The 22,429-nt window shown below is 37.0% G+C and overlaps 1 protein-coding gene across 1 annotated transcript in view; it reads right to left on the bottom strand.

The window, feature by feature from the left end:
• Positions 1-22,429, bottom strand: part of PTEN (phosphatase and tensin homolog) — a 69,607-nt gene that overhangs the window by 46,462 nt on the left and 716 nt on the right. The gene's annotated exons all lie outside the window — the stretch shown is intronic.

The raw sequence follows: 22,429 nt of genomic DNA, 5'->3' as shown, positions 1-22,429 counted from the left end.
CTTAAGGACCCTCCTGAAAAGATATGGACCAGAGGAGATGGGCCATTGCGGAGCAGAAGTAAGAGCAAGGAATAACCAGGTAGGCTGGCTTTGAACTTCCTGGGTGGATCCATGCAAGGCCAAGAGATGCAGAGGCAGCCCTCCAGCAAGTGAGGAGGGAGGAGGACACACAGAGGGAATTAGTGGCAAGACAACAGTCCCACCAGATGAAAACACAAAGAAGAGTTGTGGTCCATACCACTGAATGACTCAGATCAATGCAATCAGGGATGCAAAAGACCATCACAATAATTTTTATTTAAAACCAAATTATGATTATGCCATATATATACATATATATACATATATATATATATGAACACAGGTATTCCTGACTTTGCACAGACTCAAAAAGAAATGTGTTCTGATCAATAATTAGGATCAAAGTACCCAAAGTATCCGAGTCAGATACTTGATCCCTGTGTAAACTTGGTCAAGTCCTTCAATTGCCAGAGTCTGTTTCCTGATCTGTATAGCAGACAACTTGAACTAAACAATCCCTAAGGTATTTTCCAGTTCTAAATCCCAAAACAGAAACTATGCAAAAACCCATTTTTAAAAATTCTCTAAACGGAATCACAATGTACTAGAGAAATCTTGTTTTAAAAGCCTATTATAAGTCAAATAATCATCTTTTAATTTGCTAGTCATATTCTTAGTTCTTTATAATTCATTTCTTTAAAACAAGATAAAACTTCTAGGATCATAAATACATGGGCATTCCCAATTCCAAAAGTGTGTTGTATGTTAAAATAAACTTTTAAGAAATTATGTCTATTCTAACTCCAAAGGACTATGATGAAAAATGTTCTACACCTCCAGAAAGAGTATTGATGAACTCTGAATGCAGAGTAGGGTTTTTTCATTATTTTATTTCTCCTGGGATTTTTGTGTTTTCTTTTGTAACATGGCTAATGTGGAAATCTTCTGTGTGATTGCACATGTATAATCAATATCAAATTTGCTTAATTTCTCAAGGAGGAGAGGAGATGGAAGGGAAAGAATATGGAACTCAAAATTTAAAAAAAAATTAATGTTAAAAATAATTATATGTAATTGGAAAATACTTAATGAAATAAGAAAAAAATCATGTTTATTCACCAATAATAATATTCCATCTGCCACTTTATTAAAGAAAATTACCAATACTTATAGGGAATCATAGTAATGTTAATTATCCGAAATAAAAGCTATGAATCAAAATTTGCAATTAGCCAATCAACCTTTAACAGTGAAAAAAAAAAATCTACATAAATGGATTCTCATAAGGAAGCTCTAAAGCTCTCATAAGTCACCAAACTTTAAAAAGCAGGAGCTCCAATACAAATCTGGAGTAATTGTGACTCTAGCTCTATACTCACTGAGGTTTCTTTGGTATTTTCTTTTCTATTTCTATTTAAACCCAACTTAGCAAATATTTTCCAATAATCCCATTTTTCTTTTGAAAGTCACCCCCTGTATATTCCTAATTCAATCCAAAAACCTCTGAAGTAAATCCGTTACTTTCAGGGCCTCATGCTAGGGCTAGAAAAGGAAAAAAAAAAAAAAAAAAAAAAAAAAACAGTAAATTGAGCCCAGGCAATTAGGTAGACAGCAGAAAAGCACTAAGCCTGGGGTCTGGAAGTCCTGGATTTAAGTATAACTTCAGACGTGCTTTGCTGGCTAACTGTATAATTGAAGGCAAGTCATTTAACCTGTCTGCCTTGGTCTCCCCAGCTGAAAAATGAGGAAAATAACAGCATCTCCCTTGTAGGTTGTTGTGAGGGACAAACAAGAGGCTACTCAGTGCCTGGCATAGTAGGTACTACATAAAAACGTCTATTCCTTCCCTGCCTTCACTTTCACCTATATTCAGGAAACTGGGGGAGATGCAGATAAGAAAATTAATTCTAGAGTGGAGCTTGAGTTGGAGGGAATCTCAGGGGCCACTAGGTGGTCCAACCCCTCACTTTAAAGAGGAAAAAAAAAAAAAATTGAAGCTCGGTACCAGTAAGAGACTTGCCAAGTCTGGTAAGTCCAAGTCTCAGAAGAAAGATCTGAGTTCAGCCTTCTGATTTCACAGCCAGGGAGCTCAGCACTACACTGGAGACTCTCCTGCTGAGCTGAGCAGCCGGGCAAGCAACAACATACTGAAGCCCAAAGAGGGCTTAGGGCTGGACAGAGAGATCTGGCAATGCTCGGGGAGCTTTGAGACACAAACACCCGGCTACAAAGACAGTGCAGAGAGAAGAGGTCCGGAGGTGGAGGGTCCTCAAAACTGGGAAGGCTCCTCCACCACAGGGAGGTAGGAGACAGATAAGGATTCCGCAAAGGAAGAGGAACAACTGCCAAGCAGGCAGAGGTCATGAAAAGCAGAGGGAGGAGGCTGCTTAATGGTAGGAAAGCAACTGAGAATCCAAGTCAGAGAAGCCCAGATGGACGGAGCCTCTAAGAACACCATCTCAGAGGTTAGGGAGAGGTTCCAATGTGACATTACAGGAGACTGAGAAATGAGCAGGAATGGGGGCCATGATTTGCTTTACCCCCTCTCAGTCCCACGTGTTATCCTAGGGAGCTTCCTAATGTCTCTGCTTCTTCAAGATTTTGCTCTTCCCCATGGGACTGTCTGCTTCAGTCTCAAGAGGAAAAAAACAACAAAAACTTTGTCCTCATATTTGGATAAGGCTCTTTCAAAGCACTAGGTATGGAGTCATTTGGAACGGTTATTCTGCTGAAGATCTGTGTTGAAGGACAATGAATGTGGGTGTCTAGATGTTACCAGCTGGTAAAGTAGCCTATAACATAGCCTTTACGATTTGATGAATGATGCATTCAGTTACTTAATATAAAACTCACATGAGACAAACTCTTTCCCAAAAAAATCTTAGGATCTAAAAATGACTGGGGAGCAGGGTTTAAATACCAAACAAATTTGGGGTTTTTTTAATTTCCCTTTTCTCCAACAATAGGCAAGTTATTCCAAAACAGGCATGAGAAACTAAGTAACTTAACAAAGCTCAAGGAAAATACAGGTTATAGTTAAAGAAAATCCAACATGAGATAGAAATCCTAAATGTGGCATTATTGCAACATTTCAGAACCTATTATTACATGCAAAATCATTTCATCTTACTACATAAGAGACAATAGGAGAGAACATGAGACACAATGGACAGCAGATTAGCAGTCACATGACTGAGACTTGAATTCGAGTTCTGACCTTGGCCATGGCAACAGTGGGCAAGTCAGTGAACTTTTCTGGATCTTAGTGTCCTCATCTTGAAAATGAGAATATTGCATTCAGTACCAACTTCATTCAAGTATGATGAAAACACTTGGCAAATGAATGTTATCAATACTAAGTGATATGTCAGTGGCCAAAGATCAACAGGGGTGGGTGGTTCTTTCCCTCAGGAGCTTTTAATCTAAGATAGGAGGTGAGACAAACATAAATAAAAGCAACAGAAATAACATCATGTACCAAAGAGAAGTCTAAACAAAATGTTATTGGAAACTTAAAGAGGTCTAACACTGACTTCCAGATGGAGGAAACCAAGAAGGCAGGCCCTGCAAACATACAATAAAGATTTCCCCAACAACAATACAAGTTCACATTTCTATCACACTTGTCCCAGTTTAAAAAGAAGGGATCTCCAAGAAAATGTGAATAGTCATATAAATATTTGGTTTTAACAGACTGGCCTCTTCTCTTCTCCATAGAAAATTATATCTTATGGTGCATTTTATCCCATTATTTGTCTGAACTGGAAAAATTAACCAAGTCTTGCAGCTATCAGTTCTGAATTCTATGCGCCCCCCCCCCCAACAGCTCTAGAACCAGCAGCAGATTTTCTTTGGAGTTCCAATAGCTCTTTAGATAAGATAATGCTGGGCTTCAGCTCTGAGCTGTACACCTGCCAGACTGTGGAACTTTGGAAACACCACAGTCTCCAATCTCTTCAGTCTCTGAAATGAGCCACTACCTACTCTCACTATGCTACCAATGGGAATGCACTTTCTAAATTACAAAGAGTACAAATATTAGTATTTTAAACTACCTGTTTTTCTTAAAACTTAATTTGATTACAGATATTATAAAAATTACCTCAGAGTTTTTGTGCAGAAAGAACTTGATTCTTAAAAATCACCATATAGATATCATTTTAAGTGAATGTTATTAAAGCAATACTACATTTGATAATGTAAGATGACATTATCTTGGCATGTAATTTTTTTTCCTCACCATTATTGTCTTTACACTGAATTATCACAGAACTAATTGCCATTCAAAATCACTTGGACCTAACACTGATTCTTAAAATCTAAGAATAACATTTTTAATAGCTGTTGCCTCTATCCCAAATACTCAAATCTCCAAGATTCATATAACAAAATGCTTTCAAAATAGGACAATCCCAATTCAAGATTTAACCAAAAAGACACGATCATGAGATGCATCTCCACTCCTGTTACTTTGCCAAGTTCTATTCCAGTGCCTCCCCTCATCATCTCCAATTAATCCTGACTCTAACAGATTTCATTAGACTGGGAACACCTTGAAGGCAGGCCTAGTTTTTGTTTTTCTTAGCAGTGTCTGGCACATAGTCACTGAATAAATGCTTATTGACTAGAGTACACATAAGATCACAGACCCAAAATTGGAAGGGACCACGCTAGCTAGAGTCCAACTCCCTCATGGATACTTTTAACTACAAAAATCAGGGAGTTATGAAAAAAGATTAATACCTCCTAGCCTGAGTTAAAAAAGAGAAAAAAGATTTAAAATATTCTCAAATTACTTGAAGAGGTCAAAAATTTAGAAAGACTTGCAAAAAGCAGATCAGTGCATCATCAAGCAAGAGCAAAGGATGAAAATAAATACATCTATTAGATTCAGTGAATGCAACCAGAAATGCTTTACCTCAAAATGGCGCCTATGAAATGGCTGAAATCCAAGAATGGAATCAAAAGGCTTCCATGAATGACACTTAAGTAAATTCAGCCAACAAAGTTAAATTTTTTAAAGCACCAAATAGCAAAGTCATGTGGATTTGTTTGTAGAAATGAAATCATAAAACACATAACACTGATTACCTAAAACTGAAACGCTTCTGCACAGACAACATTAATGCAAACAGGAAAAGAAGTAGTTGAATGGTTAAAAAACAAAAAACAAAAACAAAAACAAAAAAACCACTTCATCAAATTTCTCTAATAAGGGATCTGGCATCCAAAATTTATGAACAACTTGTAGTCACAGATATGACTTAAGACTAATAGCCATTCCCCAACAGATAAATTGCCAACAGATCTGAACAGTTCTCAAAAAACTTCAAAATATTCACAACCACATGGGAAAAAAAATGCTCTTAATCACTAACGATAAGAGAAATACAAATCAAAACAACCTTGAGGTTCTACCTCACATCCTGCAAAGTGCCAAAAATGAAAAAATGGCATAATCAATGGGCCTGCAGAATGATAAGCACACTAATACATAGTTAGTAGAGCCATCAAATGGTATAAGCATTTTAGAAAACAATTTGGGGCTATGCAAATTAAGTGACTAAAATGTCTATACTCGTTGAGCCAAAAACTCTTTTACTGTCTATACCCTTTGAGCCAGAAACTCCCTTACTGTACTTACACTCCAAGGAAGTCTGGGACAGGAAAAAAGTCCCCATATAATTCCTAGCTATCTGGAGCAGACATTTTTATGATACCTAAGAATTGCAAACACACACCTATTAACTGGGGAATGACTAAACAAATTGTGGTCCATGAAGGTATTGGATTATCACTGTGCTGGATCATTTTCACAGAAGTAACTGTTGCTCCCAATCATTTGGACAAAGCACCATTTAAAAAAAAAAAAAAGCTAAGAACCCTTTTAATAGACGTTATCTCCAAATTTCTTTGATAACTACAAGAAGAAAAATTCTGAGGGTGGGGAAGAGAGAGAGAGAGATAAAGAAGAGACCAAAGTGATACAAGAACAGCTAGAAGTTCACACACATCAACCCTGGCAACCCTGTCTTCATTTGGCTGCTACTAGAACTGAAGCAAAAATACTTGGAGAGTGTCCCCAGCACAGACACTCAGATCTTAACATTCATATTCAACTACAAAAAAAGCCATTATTGTATCCACCTGGGGAGAACATTATAAAAGAATAATAGCAGGACAGTAATTTCTCTGAGGACCATTTCTACCGAACTCCATAGAAAAAAATGAGACTACCATGATGATGAAAAAGTGCAGTACTCTAGCAAAAAGATGAGCTTTCCTCGCACTCTGGCCCTCAGTGCCACACCAAACAAGAAGTGAGCCCAGCTCCATCAAAGATCATCGCTCATGTTCATTTCCCCTGAAGCCTTGTCTCATTCATTCATTCTTTCTCCATTTAGCTTCTATATTCTCATCTTTGTTTTACATTACAGAGATTCACATTTGGCTCCACAGATTTTTTTTTAAAAACATCCAAGATTGTTCAATAAACTGATGAATGTAAAATGATTCCTTATATTAATCTATTTCATATTAATAAATTACTTTAATATAGGAGACTATGTATTAAATATATACATAAAAATTCACATTATAAAGTATATTTAATCATCGTTGTTTTTCCCAACAGAATAGATTTGCTTCTTCCAATGTCCCAATGACTCCCGGTGGAGATGGTGCTGGCTTTTCAAAGGTTATGACCCTGTGGCCACCGCTGACAGATGCTATCAAGCTGGAAGGGCTGCAAGTACAGGCCAACTGACAACAAGGTCTAAGAATCAGCCTCACAGGGAAGGCAGACGGTCAGACAGGAATGTCCCTAGCCCCTAGGCTTTCCGGCCAGAGGAATTCACAAAACTATTAAGAGTAAAAGGTTTGAATCAACACCCAAGGATAAAGTCCGGCCCCACCCTGCAGGAAATCACTTTCCATACCCAATCCCCTAATCAGAAGGAAATTAAATCAGCCTTTGACACCTCCAGCACATTTTTAAGGTCCATGTATAGCCAAGGCTGCATCCAAGTTATTTCTTTAATTAAATTAAAATTAAAGTTAAAATAAGTTAGGACTACAAAACTTTAACAGATGATTGGAAATGCTAGCAACCTTAACCTTCTGGTCAAAGTATCCTAATAATATATATTTCAACTAATTTAATGTTGTGGGCTTTTTTTTTTTTTTAACAGTAGGCATTGGTTAATTATGTAATAATATAACTACAACTGCTCCCACTACATCTGAAAACCACGAAATGTTTTAAGTTGCCCAACTAACTGGTTTTTAACGAGTACACCCAATAATTACCCTCTTCCATCTCTGGATGGATATGATAAGAATGGTTTCCTGTTTCAGAACAGTGCTACTGTTTAAAAAAAAAAAAAAAAAAAAGGAAAAGAAAGAAAGAAATTAAAAGAGGGAGAGGGGAGGAAGGGACAGAGAGGGAGGGGTAGGAGGAGGGAAGGCAAGAAAAAGTGTGAGGGGGAGGGAAGAGGGAAAGGGAGGAGAGGGAGACAGTCCCATACTGCTAAAAAAGTGGACAAGACTAAAAGGAGGCTCACCTATTTGTAGCTTTAAAGTATTTTTCTCTGAAATCAAAGCCATGCTTCACCCACTCTCATCCAAACCAGCTAACTAAAATCTTAAGTTTAGGGGCTCCTGTAGGATTAGGCCTCTAAATCCTGTGCTCCAAAATTCTCCAGGGGTGTATGTGAGAGAGAGGAAGTTCCTTAGTCCAAACTAGAGAACAAAGCTACGAAAAGGACCACTGAATGTACTGAAAAGAGAATTGTTTTTCTATTTTCTAATACAAAGATGGCAGAGTCCTAAATTTCTAAAAGAACCAAAATCAGATTTTTCTACAAATTGATGTTTTAAGAACATTTTTTCCTAAATGTCTTAATTTGAAAGTAAAATATTTGACACCAAAAAACTTCAAATGAGAATGGGCTAGCTTACTTCATTTGCATTTATTTTACAATAAAATCAAGATCAATTTGCATGTTTGTAATTAAGACACAGCTTAGGCCACAGCCAAAATATTCTGGTTCTCATGTCCCGGGGACATAGGGAGGCAGGCAATCCAGACAGTGGTCTAAGTAGAAGGGTCATTTTTTGAAGGGTTAGAGGTGAGGAAATAGCCAGCTCAGTTATCAGACTGCTTTAAAAGCCCATCTGTCTCCCTCACACTGAGCCCTGCCCTGATTTTAACAGGACCAGCTGACATTTTAATACCAACTTGTACTTCCCAGTCATTGCATCGTAATAGTCCTCTGCACTATAATGGAACAAACCAGTCAGGTCACTCGGCGCTAATTTATCTGAGTACCTCCAATGTGTCAGAACAATGGTACAGAGCTCTGAGGACCCAAAGAACAGTTCTCCCTGACCCCCCCCCAAAGCCCCTCCTCTCAAGGAGCTCACAGCTGAATGGGGCAGCCGGCTGTGCCAGCCAGAAAAAGGGCAACCTGGGGCAGAGGCCCTGGGACCCGCTCCTGAGAGAGGCTGCGCCTTGGCTGGGACCTAAGGGAAGCCTGAGGTCAGGAGGCAGGGCTGAGGAGGGAGAAAGTTCTAGATATCACAGGCAGGACTGCAAACACTCAGAAGCAGGAAATAGAGGGTCTTGTTCGAGGAACAGGAAGAGCGCCCGGCCTGAGAAGATTGGAAAGCTGGAAAGGGCCCAGGTTCCGAAGAATCCCTGATCCTAAGCAAAAGGAAAGGCTCTAAGGGAGGGCGGTGATATGGTCGGAGCTGCACTTTAGGAGGATCTGACTGACAGATGAGGGAAGACTGGACTGCCAGGGGATGAGTCCCAAGGTGGGTCCTGCAAACTGGAGGCCAGGAGGAGGGGGCAGTAACAGTGTCAGAGAGCCCGGGCACAGGGGAGATGCTACAAAAAAGGCCTCAACAGGACTTAGCATCTGTCCGGCTCTGGGTGGTAGAGATGCCGAAGCCGGTCCCTGTGGGGTGGGAGAAGGCAGCATTGGGAAGATTGCTGGGAATGAAAGTGGCACAGAACAGCGGGGGGCGGGCAGGAGGTCTGGGGGAGAACCATGAGCGCTTCAGCTGGACCAGAGACAGAGTAAGGAGAGGGAAGTCTGCAAAGCAAATGGCCAGGCCTGGGAAGGTCCTTGAATGCCAAAGGAGTGTGAACTGGACTGAAAGACAAGAGAATCACTGAAAGATAGTGAGTATTAGTATGGGGGAAGAGAAGAAACTGCATGGGGGTGGGGGTGGGGAGGAAGACAGGCACAGGCTGCTCTGGAGAAGATTCTGGCTTCCAGGAATGACCCACGAGGGGAGGGAGGGGAGAGAAGAGGAAGGGAAGCAGAGGAGAACTCTGGCTCCACCAGGGACCACTGGCCTTTCCCAAGTTCTTTCCCAAGGTCACTCCCACTTCTGAGCCTCCTCCACCATCCTCCCAGCCCACTTCTCTATGTAAAATATTAGCCATAAAAATAGCAAACATTTTAGAAAGCCTTAAGGACTGCCAAATACTTTATGGATTACTGAATCTGATCCTCACACTAACTTTTTGAGGCAGGTACCAGCATTATTTCCCTTTTCCGGATGAAGAAACCGAGGCTGAGAGAAGGTAAGCCATTTACCCAGTATTACAAAGCTAGTATATATCTAGGGAAGGATCTGAACTCGGTTTTTCTACTTCCTAGGTCCAGTATTCTGGGAACAGTTAGCCTGGGGGTGGAGAGTCAGACAGGGAGGGCGTGAAGAAAGAAAGGTAATTAAAGCTGTCTTTAAAAACCTTCCCAAGGAAGAATGATAAGATAGATCCCTTTCAGCATAGAACTTCAGTAGGAGTGAGGGGTCCATGTGTATTGAAGTCAGGAGCAACTGCCAGATGATCCAGAAGTCCTCAATTAGAATAAACTGCAATGGGAATGTTATCCCTTTGAAAGGCTAGCTGATCAGTGGAATCTGTCACAGAAGGAACTCTTGTTAGCTAGAGCTTAGATGAAAAGATGGTGACCTTGGAGGCTTTCCACCTCTAATGTGATTTGACCAATTTTGTATGGCTTGACGGAAGTAGGACTAAAACCCCAGATTTCTCACTCTAAGGCTACCAATTTTTCTGTTCTATCAAGGGGATTGTCCATTATATTGGGTACTAATAATTTTATAAGTAGAGACTTTGACTCAAACACAAATGCCACATGGGTTTCTTCACTTTCCATTTTTTGAAACAGACCTTTTCCCCAGTCCTCCACACTGTCCATTAAACAAAATCCACCAGCACTAACTCCAAGAACAAGAGAGGCCTGATCTTAGAACTAGGAAGACCTGAATTCTGACACAGAAAGACTACTGTACTCTCCCTGATAACCACTCAAAGCCCAGAGCTAAGATCCAAATGCAGAGATACAAAGGTACCAAAGAGCTCCCCTATCAATGAAATCACAGCTCCAGTACCTCATTCTTATTCCCCTTCTCCTGTAGTCATATCTGAACAAATGCTAATAATTAGGGCAATTCTGTCAAAGAAAAATCAATAAAGTCAGTGCCCAAATCACCAGTAATGGCTTAGATTTCAAAAAAAGATAAAAAGACGCTGACATTCTTCACTTGGCAAATGTCAAAGTACTGCAAGGACATCTAATACAGCTAAAGTGCTATTTGCCTTTATGACAAACCTTGGTAAGTAAAACCAGCCAATTTATTGGCAAGCAAAAGAAATATATCAAGTCTAAGTACATACTAAAGGTTCACTAAAGAAAAAGCAAAAACCACCTTCGAAGTCATAAAAAAATCTAAAAGATCATACTACTTTTCAAGTACAAAAATAAAAGCAATCTCACACAGCAACCAACACGTACTATTCAAGGAAGAAGAAAAGCAACAGAATAAGTTCAGAAAAATGATTATTTCATGTGTTAAGTCACTGACTTCCAACTGACTGACTTGCTTAAGAGTATAAAAATTATAAATCAATAAAAATAAAAACAAGAAAGGTTTTTGATCTTCTGCAGACATCATATAGTAATTTTAAACACATAATCAAATGTAAGCCCAGTTTAAGTAACAAAGTGGTACTACTTTTTTCTAAGTGAATCTATGGCTAAAGACTCCAATAATTTTTCTATTACTTTCAATACTTTAATGATTTATGTTTTCAATGTCAGTCACTCATGCCTCCTCCAAGGCCTATCCAAAATCCCTGGAAGGCTGAGCCAGTGGTTTCAAATTTCACAATGCTGCCCCTTAAATAACAGAAATAGGTCTGCGCTGCTGTGTCTAGACTCCAAAGACTTGACAGCTTCCCAAGACCCTTAGAAAGCTAGTGCTCCTATACCATGACAGGGTCAATTAACAACAGGCAAGATTGTGGTAACACGGAGGAAGAACTGAGTGAAGAAATCCACTTAACACAGTTAACAAAAATATTAGTAGAAGTCAAGGATCTTGCAATGCTTAAATGATCTTAATCCTACTTCTAAATATACAGCATAGAGCAAAAGCATCAAATGTATCTTTACTTTTTGAAACTAAAATAAGACAATGAAACCTTAGTCACTCAAAATAAAAATGCTAAATAAAGTCACTTTTCAAACAAAATACTGAACATGTCTTCAGACTTGAACAAAATAGACTTTAACAGAATTATTTCCAATCTTCGTTTTGTACTACCTGCAACATACCCAGATTTCCCAATCATCAAGCAGTATTAAATCCAATACAAAAAGTTTGTTGCCTTTAACTTAAAGGTACCCTTAGCTTAAAAAAAAAAAAAAAAAAAAAAAAAAAAGTTAGGGATAGAAGGGAAGAAAAAGCAGTTACAAAATCAAGTGGATTATTATCATAATAAACAACCTGTTCTTAGAATATTTTCTAGTCATAATCTCCTGTCCTTAAGAAACAACAACCAAAAACAACTAACAAAATCTGAGTAGTTACTTTTTGGCACTTCCAACACTGACCAAATGGAAACAGCATTACGTTATTCTAAAAATTTCAAATTAAATTTCTAATTTAAATAGAACACTCTAAATTGGTGAACTCACAACTAGCTAAATATTTATGGTCCTATAATATTAACAAGAAAACTATGTGAATCATTTAAGAGTAATGATAGTCAACTGCATCATCTCAAACTTAAAAGACTTAAAAAAGCAATGCAAGAGGGTTTTTAAAGGAAAGTTTTTAAAATAATTTTTTAAAAACCACTTCCAACTTGACAGTATTTGTATTATTGGTATCCACTGACTGAAAAAATACTCAACAAAATAACTATATTTGATAAACACATGTACTCCTAAGCTTCAGACAATAACTGTGGCCCTCCGATTGGGAATATTTAGAAACAATTTGGGATGTTATATTTTATACTTTAAACTTCATGTCATCCAATGTTTTAATTTTCACCATTCCAAAATATACTGAACAATAAATACACGAATGTTAGCAAAAACCGTCAATTCTGATCTACCAGCTCAATGATTCCAAAAAGGGACATTAGGAAGTTAGGGATAATCCTACCCACCATTGACAGGAATATAAAATAGAGCTTTTCTTTCAAAACAAACAAAACTGAAATGTCCAGAAACACAGTGAAATATGAGCATAACTATTCAATATCCTCCTCCAAGAGCAAGAAAACCCACCAACATGAAACAAAATTATCTTTAGGAATCCTCTGAAGAATATTTTTAAAATCACTTGAAGAAATGAGCAAACCAAGATCTCCAACAATGGAGTGGAATGGAGTGGGAGGAGAGACTTTATAGATTAACAGAAAAGCAAAAACCAAAACACAAAAATCTGTACTGAAACATCAATGGTAACTTCAGAAACAAAGATAGAACCTAATATATAATAAACCAATTTCTACTGTGAGATGAAATTTTTAAAAATGTATCAAAGAAATCTCACAAGATGATGCTGGGGCTCAACAATTTACAGTATCCAGAGAAAAAAAGAAGCTTCAAAGGAAAGAATTATACGGAATGTTGGAAAAAGTCCAATTTGAAAAAGAAAAAGGTTCAAAAGCAACTGAGCCAAAAGTGCCGGGTGTTGTGCTTTCCGACAACCTGACCGCTGTATTTCACGTCAAGGCTGCTGCCGTTTATCCTGGATTCTCAATGAGGACCATGATGCCATGGGGGTGACACCATGATGTAGAAGTTTAGTAGACCTCAGCAAGGTTGGTTGGCCTGTACAAAATCCCCAGCCTCACTTTCCCCTCCAGAGCCATCTAGGTCTAGTGGCAAGCAATAGAGCAGGAGATATAAAACCATATCCCAAATACTTAAACTTAGGGCAGACAGGCTGAACTCACAGGACACCAAAAGAGACAACCTTGAAATTCAACTCCTCCAAAAACATCAAGACTGTCTCAAGATCCTCACATAAACCTAAGGTAGCTCTATGGATGCTGACATGATTACTTCCTCCTGCATCATTTAGTAAATTATAGTTGTAAATATTCGCATCACCTCCTAAGTGAAGAACAAAGCCACATCTTTAAGCATAGTTCCAGCCACACAATCTCGAGAGGAGTCTTGAAAAACCCCCAAGGAGGGCTGCTATTTATTCTACTGTTCACACATGTCAAAAAAAGGCCATGTATCATGTCCAAGGTGTCAAACCCACACAAGAAATCCTTTAGAGCCCTACCTCAACAAATCTGGCACCTCTACACAAGAACCCCAACTAGCCACTCAAGTCTTTCTCCTGGAGGGCTTCACGTTAAAACAGAGGGACTGAGCACCACCTTCAAGGAAAAGGAAAAACACTTTACAAAGAAAGCAAGAGTTTGCAACAGTGCCAGACTAAAGCTCTCTTCAATTTAGGATTTGCTCAGGAATTGCCTTAAGAGAAAAGACCTAGGTCAGTTCTGGACCTTGCCAGAGATGATCTCAAACAAGCCACTTTCATCTCCCCAGGTTTCGGTTTCCTGAGTATAAAATGAATGGGACGAACCAAGTGACCCATGGTCTACTCCAGTCGTGGATCCTATGAAAACTCTTCCTGGCTAACACAGCAGCAGCAGAGCCCACGATGCTCTTATGTCCACTTAGTCCCTCTCAGGCCATTCTACCCACAGCTGGCCCAGAGTCCCCACTGCTCTACTCATCAGACACTGCACGTGTAACATACACATACACACACACACACACACACACACACACACACACACCCTCTCCCCACTGCTCTACTCATCAGACACTGCACACTGCATGTGTAACACACACACACACACACACACACACACACACACACACACACACACACACACCCTCTCCATTCAACAGGCCTTCTCTAAGGGGGCTTTCCCTGGACCTTTAAGGAAGATGCTCTTCTCTCCATTCACTTCCAGTACTTCAACTAATACCCCTACAGAAACAAATCCTTCTATCCAGATCTCCAGTACTACCTTCTCCTCCTTCTACTGTACATGTATACCTCAAAATGCCTTCCTATCAGGGCCTGGATGTCTCAAACAACACACCCCAAAATGATCTTCACACCTTTCCCTCAAAACTAGGGGAGCCTTCTGGGAGTAGCACCACCCCTCAATACCTTTCCCCATTATTATTATCATCTGTTACCAAGTACTGTCAGAGCAACCTGACACATTTCTAAAATTCATTCCTCTTCCTTTGTAATCCCATCGTCACCTTCCTCAAAGAAACTTTTATCATCATCCTTCTGGAATACTGTGAGAGCCTCCTAACATTTACCTTTCCCAATCAATCTTCTTTACACTCCTCTGTTCAAAAGCCTTTAAGTTATTTGCCTATCAAATAAAGCATAAATTCCTTTAACCTGCCATTCAAGGCCCTAATGGAGAAGTGCCCTACCTCTCCAGGCTTGTCTCACACTATGGCCTTTTATAGAATCTATGCCCCAACCAGACTCAACAATAAATGTGCCACACTTTCCCACTTTCTACTTCCTATGCCCAGAAAGTCATCCCAACACTCTGTTCCTACCTCTCCTTTAAAACCCAGATCAAATATCAGCCAAAGTCTTTTTCTGACCTCTTCCTCTTCCTCACTCTCCAAAGTAAAACTGATTTTTCTAACCCAGAACATCTCAGGGTAGGGTAGGGGAGAAGGGAATAAGCATTGATGTAGATATCTCATTTGAACCTCCTAACCCCTCTGCAGAAGAGGTGCTGTTATTATCCCCATTGTCCAAAGTATCAAACCGACACAAGAAATCTCTTATTAGAGTCCTACCCCAGCGAATCTGTGCCTACACAAGAACCCCAAGTAGCCACTCAAGATCTTCTCCATGGAAGGCTTCATGCTAAAACAGAGTGGGGGTTGTGAGATTTGCCCAAGGTCACAATTAGCATCTGGGAGCACTGATGCACTAATAAAACATAACTGGTAAGAAACAATGAATGTGATCAATATAGCAAAAATGCAAAGGCTCATATGAACAGATGCAGTGTGATAAAATAAGCAGAACTAGGCAAACAATATATACAAAATAGCATTGTAAATGGAAAGGCACAACACAACTATAGCTAAACATTTACCAAGATGCACTGACCATCATACCTGGTTCCAAAGACATCTCCCCACCACAGCTCTCTCCCTACTCAGGACTACTGCTCATTACACCAGACTTCTTCAATTTACTACTTAGTTTTGCTGAACTGCTTTCTCTACCCCCATTTTTTATGAGGGAGAAGACTCATTTAAGAAAATGTAAATGATTCAAAAAGCCAAAAAGATATTTTTTTCATTTTAAGAAAGGCAAAAAGCTTTTTGTTACCTGAAAATATAAATTCCATTTTATTTATAACATTCAATTTACACCTGATCCAAAGAGTGGTTCCCTGTATGATCAAACTGGCATACCTATTTATCTAACCAGCATGTCCCCCTTAAATAACAGATATTACACACATAGGGAATTAGTCAACAATCCTTAGTCCATAGGAAAATTCTGTTCATTTATTCTTTCTTTTTTTCTATTTGCTGAGGCAACTGGGGCTAAATGACTTGCTGAGGGTCACACAGCAAGGAAGTATTAAGTGTTAAGGGGTGGTGCTCTATCCACTGTACCCCCAATTCTGTTCATTCTTAACTGGGAAAACCAGGCCCATCAAAAACAAATAAATAAATAAATAAATAAATAAAATAAGAGCTACCCTTTATGATCCTTTCATCATTTTTCATCAACTTTTACTTTTAGCATTAGAGAAGAACTAAAGTTAGAACCATGGAATTCTATTAATATCCCCTTTAAAGACAAATCAGGGGACAGAAACATTTTTTTCCTTTAAATTTTTTATATTATAACAAGTCAATTTAATCCTAAAAGCAGAAAAGTAAAATTGTTCTGATGCCACAAGGAAGCACAGAACTTTGATAAGTAATAAGGCAAATGGCACACAGAAAAGGGAAAATGTGACCTGTTCATCATATTATCTTATAGGTACTTGTAACCACCAGAAAAAATTCTACAAATTCTATGCTTCAAAGAAACAAATCAACAAAACAACTTCACTAGGATAGATATTAGCAAAGAAAAAAAATCAGTGTACCCAATCACAAGTTCATTTTTACACAGAAAGGCATTTAAATAAGGACTGACTCCGTACAAGCAAGCTTCCACTCACAGCAAAACACTAGAAATTTACTCCCCAATTCCCTCTAACCATTACTTCTTGGATAAATGTTTTCAAAAAGATAAGCTGTGAAGGTAAGTTATTGCTCACTGATTAATGTCTTCCTTTCCATATCTAAGTTCCAGGATTCTATTAGCGAGCATGACAAATTGCAAAATGAAGATCAAAATTATAGCATAAGGTTTCATACCTAATGTTAGATTCCCGTGATACATTAGTATAGCCTCAAATAATGTAAATATTCTCACAACCATTATGATTTTAGATATTCAAAAAAATCTCTACTTAACACCTAGATTTTTGACATATACTATTTTAATACAAAAGTAATTTTTGTTTAGAGAGGAATTATGTGGGTTGGTTTTTTTTTTGGCTAAGACAACTGGGGTTAAGTGACTTGCCCAGGGTCACACAGCTAAGAAGTGTTAAGTGTCTAAAACCACATTTGAACTCAGGTCCTCCTGACTTCAGGGCTGGTGCTCTAAGAACTACATGATTTTAATCAAAACCAAAGACTTTCTTGAAATAAAACGTTTACAAGCTTCCAGTTTACTTTCCACATTAACACATTCTGAGTTTTCCACTGGACTGCTCAAATTAAACCTTAAGGTAATAGTTATTACATTCACTCACAGTGAAGTTTACTGAAGATACTAAATGCTATCTGGAAATTTTTTTTTAAATTGAAAGAAAGGACACCAAATGAGTTATTAGACATTTCTACAATAGCATATAGCACAGCATTACAATATGCTAAAGGAAAATTGTACATACAAATTATTCATATTTTAATCAAAAACGATCTACAGATTCTCTCTCTCTCTCTTCCCTCTCTCTCCAAAGCTATGAATAGCTTTCTTTGGAATCCTAAACTCTCCATCTTTTTTGATGGAGCAATTAAAAAAACAAAAACCAACACAGCACTAAGAAGTACAAATACTGATTAGCACATGAAAATTCTGGCTTCAATCCTTTATTTTAAAAAATACAAAGTTAACTTGGAATTTAAGTAAAATTTTAACATTTCCTAAATTAAAGAATTTTTCCAATGACTCAAGTATATACCTTAAATATAATCCCAAACAATTAAAGTTTAAGATACTAAAAGATTCAAGTTATCAATTTTAAAGTTTTATATTGTTATGAAAAATAAAGATTACTAACTTCCAAACATGAGAATTTATCTAAATATTAAAATTTTTCAACAGTTAAGGCTTTTCTTGGCTCTGAAGAACTAGCTTGCATTGAATGACAAATGATTAGCTCTTCAAAATCAGATAGATTCCAAAGTAGGAGTGACAAAAACATCACTCTCCTACGCAAAGGTACCAAACTACAGGAAGAATTATCATTCATTCCTGGACTGCCAACAGAGTCCAAAGCATTCTAATTTTCCACACCAGGGACAGATGAAGAATGTCTTTTCCTAAATGCTGGACCAGATGGCATTTCGGCCTTACTGGAAAGTTTGTTCCATCTCTAACTGGCATTTTAAGATCAGTCAGCTTTTAGATAGAAATGGACAACGTTGCTCTCACTAGTCAAAATGAAGGCTAACCTTGAGCATTTGTCAAACTTGCCCTCATATTTAAATTTAGATAATATATGATGCTCTAAAAAAAAAATAAATCTAATATAAATTTCAAAGGAACCAAACTGCTGCTTTCTGGCCTACATGTAATAAAAATATATATATATATAAATTGGAGAAATGGTAAATGGTCATGGCCAATATATTTGTCATTTCCAATTTTTTTTTTTATAAACTGAAAAGTATTTTGAAAAAACTAGGCAGCTATTGCATTTAGATACATTATCTACAAAGAAAATTCCTACAAATAAAAACTTTTCTATGATGATATGGAGGAGAGAGGCCATGGCAGTCATATAACCTTTATAAAAGTCAATGACCAAAGTCATCAATACATATCACAAATTTTGGTCATTTCATCAAATTCCAACACAATATCAAAACATCTTATTTTTCCAAGTCAATGTTTTCAGGTCAAAACTACTTTCTACAAAGCCACTAGTAAATCAGAACAGAACAGCAACCACCAAAAGCAATACCAATACCAGAAGCTCAGTGGGAAGTTGAAGAATTAACATTTCTATTATATTCTCCAAGCATGAATTTTGCCTATTTCCTCTGGCTCTGTGACAGGACTAGGCCACACAATTCTCTTGCTACAGACTGCACTGGAAGAGGAAAGGTAATATAAGCCAAGGATGCTATTTTGCACAACCTGTCCATACAAACTAATTTTATTCAGTCTCAAAATATTTTAAATATTAGATAATTTTTTTAATTAATGCTTTCTATGTCCTAAATAATCACGAGTCATAATGATAGAACATGATGCATGAAGCACAAAAAAACTCAAATGCAACAAAAATTATTTTCCATAAAAATTAGGGCAAATTATGTTGCACTTTTGCTTGTACTAAGGAAAGTTTAAACAGTAAAAATATAAGATGGAATATTAGTAACTTCACAAAACAGACATTTTCACACAGAAATGCTACACACAGTTGGGAAGGATCTCCAGAATTCCTAGCACCCAAGTCTTTCCCATACTCAATACCTTCTCAAAAAAATTTTGCTTTCTAGGAAAAAAGTTCTCTCATCAAATGCACATGAACCAAAAGTGAAGGATATTTAAAAATGAGCACATTTTAAAACATAGTTATACACGAAATTGAAAGCTTTCTGAGATTACGTTAAAATCAAAAGTAAGCCATTTAACTGGCTTTTGCCTTTCATGAAAAAACCTTCATTTTATATATATAAAATGTCAATTCAAAACACTACTAGGTTACCCAATATTCATAATAAAATTATTACATAATCTGAAGTTTTAAAAGTTTTCTTATTATCTATTAAAACTGGCTCACATCACTTCCATATATATAAAAATAAAAATTTAATCACTTATTAATCTTCACATAGTATAAGTACTTTAAAACAGTTTAAATCTTATTTCACAAATGTCAAACAAAAAAATTAGAAATTAATTACAGTGAAACTAACTTCCTCTTTATGAAATATAACACTGTAAATGACAGCCTATCTATTTCTTCAATTCTTTATTCATGGATAAAGTTGGGGTAACAAAACTTGTGAAATAGCTGTAAAAAATTACTAGGTGACCAAGTTATACAAGAGGAAAATAATGGGCAGTAATGGATTTCAAACTTTAAGGGTTAGGTAGTCCCCCAAAAATCCAACCAAAGAAAAACATTCATTTGACAGTCACTTCAGAATATTACTGTGTGGATATGAATTCTTGTTCAGAGCTGACTTTTAGAAGATGCAAATAAAGCCTTAAAATGTTATACTCTCCTAAAGGGCCTCTATTCTCCCACATTACATTCTATGCTCTAGTTTGTACTTTTGGATAAGCGACTTGATTAAACTTGCTCAAGCTCAATTTAATCTCAAAAAATTTAAATGATTAAAAAAAAAAAATTGAAATGCACACTAGGGTAATCGCCCTGTATGGAGGAAAAATCCTTTCATTAACGATTTACTTTTCCTCCACTATTCTAAATAATGCAATGTTAAGCCATGATTCCAGAAGTCCTATCATAAAGATGGTAGCCACTCCCTGTCACGATGGACTCAAAGATGCAGAAGGGCACAGGCAATTTTGGACAAGGCCAAGAAGAAATGTTTTGATTGATTATATATACTTGTTATAAGGCTTTTGTTTTCCTTTTTTTCTCCTTCAGTGGAGAGGGAATTGGAAGACAATATAAATGTTTCTAAATTTAAAATAAAATTTAATTTTTTTCAGGAAATAAGAATTTCTCTACTTTGCATAGATTCAACTTGAGGCCACTTTTTTCTTTTAAAAGACACTACAGTTGCTCAGAAAGTGTTAATATCTCCCTTACTTTTCACTTCAATTTTCTCACAACAATCAGAAATAGAACTGGTCAAGTGAAGACTGCTAAGAAGATAAGCTCCTCCAGGGCTCAGTCAGCTTCACTTGCCCCTATAAAACCCCAGCCCCACATACTGAGGAGCCTTCATAAATGTTTGCTGATTTGACTGACAGTGAAAGCAAGTACATTTTTTTGGTGTCAAAAATTGTTGAGAATAAAAGCTTTCAATGATTTTTTTTTTTTGCTTTAGTGATTGCTTTTTAAGTTGCATAAATTTTATGTATAGTTACAGAAAGTAGCTGACCACAGGAAAATTATATTTCATCCCTCTAAGAACATTTTACTGTTCACATCAAAACCTGCTAAGAGATCTTCAAAATGACTATATAGATGTCATTTAGATAATCCTTCAAAGGTTCATAATTTATTAAATCAAGTATAAATTTTGAAGACAACACAATTTGAAAGCTGACATCATTTTAGTGATTTTTAAGAGTCTAAAAAGCTCACTAAAAGCATTTAATTAGGAAAAGTTTCTCCTCCTAGTTCTCAGATAACCACTATAAAAATCTGACTCCAAAAATGAATTGCTGGTAAAAATAAGTTACAAAATAAAAGTTGCAATGAGCCACTGACTCCTAGACAGTCCTATCCAGTTCAAATGTGTCTATGACACTTAATCAATGAAGTCACTTAAATTTTCAAAACTACAACATAAGTACCAAGTTAAGAACCTAATAGGAATATATATTATTTTCATCTATGTTTAGCAATTTCCTTTAACAAAACATGTGCCTACGTTCTTAAGAAAAACAAAACACCTGTATGCTTACATTTAGCTGGCATAAAAATTAATATAAAATTTTAATAATGCAGTAGAAAAAGGCAAAAGTTGAAATATAGCAAATATGAAAGGGAACTAAATTCTTTAGAAAACAATTTCTGTTATATTCTTCTCCAAACTTTTTCACATAAAAAGGTAATTTACATGTCACTCTCCCCACTTAATATTTACCTGAAAATTACTGATAGTTTTTAAGGAAGAATATTCTGCTAAAATATATCATGCTTTGTCATTTATGCTACCTTAAAACTTTTATATAGAAAGATACTTGGTTGTTTCCAAGGTTGCACAACTACTGATTTTTTAATTAAAAAAAAAAAAAAGCCCTCTCCCTATCAGTTTAACTCCATCCATATGGTTTCCTATTACACTTATACCAAAATGCTCCAATCATCTGACCATCAAAATTCGAATTAATTTAAATTATACTTCATACATACATACCAAGGGAACAATGAATTGTTAAGTCAAAAAGTGTATTTTTCATGAGGTTGCAAATAAGGAAAAGAAAGAATTCCCAAGCTTGGTCAAAACCCCAACTACAGGGATGACAGTACAGTGCTCGGATGGCCTCTTTTGAATGCAAAGGCCTGAGCATAATCTTGACAGAGCAAAGTCTCAGCGAAAATTCTTGATTTCTCTTAAGTCAATAAATTGCCTCGGTCCACTGAAATAGTAAAAGCCTTAACAATGAATCAAACTCAATTCAAAATGGGCACGCTGACACTCTTACCAGCTCTTCCGGGCCATGTTAACTCGAAAAAATCGAACCACATTTTTTTTGCCTCACTAAAGGTGGAAATCAAAATTAGCGGTACCTCTCAGATGCCAGGAGGCCCGAAAAAATAAATCTTGCCAATGCTAAGCCTGAGCTCATTAATACTTAAAATTTCCAGCAACTGTTAAATTTCACCTTTACAATAAACTATTCAAGACCCAGAATGCCCACTGATCTCCTTGACATCATCACCATTAGGGATATAGATGCACTTAAAACGCGCTTGGGCAGTTAATTTTATGCCTTACCCGACATTGCAGCCTCCCATGAGAAGGAAAAAAAAAATCCACATTTAACA

The sequence above is a fragment of the Sminthopsis crassicaudata genome, chromosome 2, assembly GCF_048593235.1.
Source record: "Sminthopsis crassicaudata isolate SCR6 chromosome 2, ASM4859323v1, whole genome shotgun sequence".
Taxonomy (NCBI): domain Eukaryota; kingdom Metazoa; phylum Chordata; class Mammalia; order Dasyuromorphia; family Dasyuridae; genus Sminthopsis; species Sminthopsis crassicaudata.
This window is presented reverse-complemented; position numbering and strand designations above follow the sequence as displayed.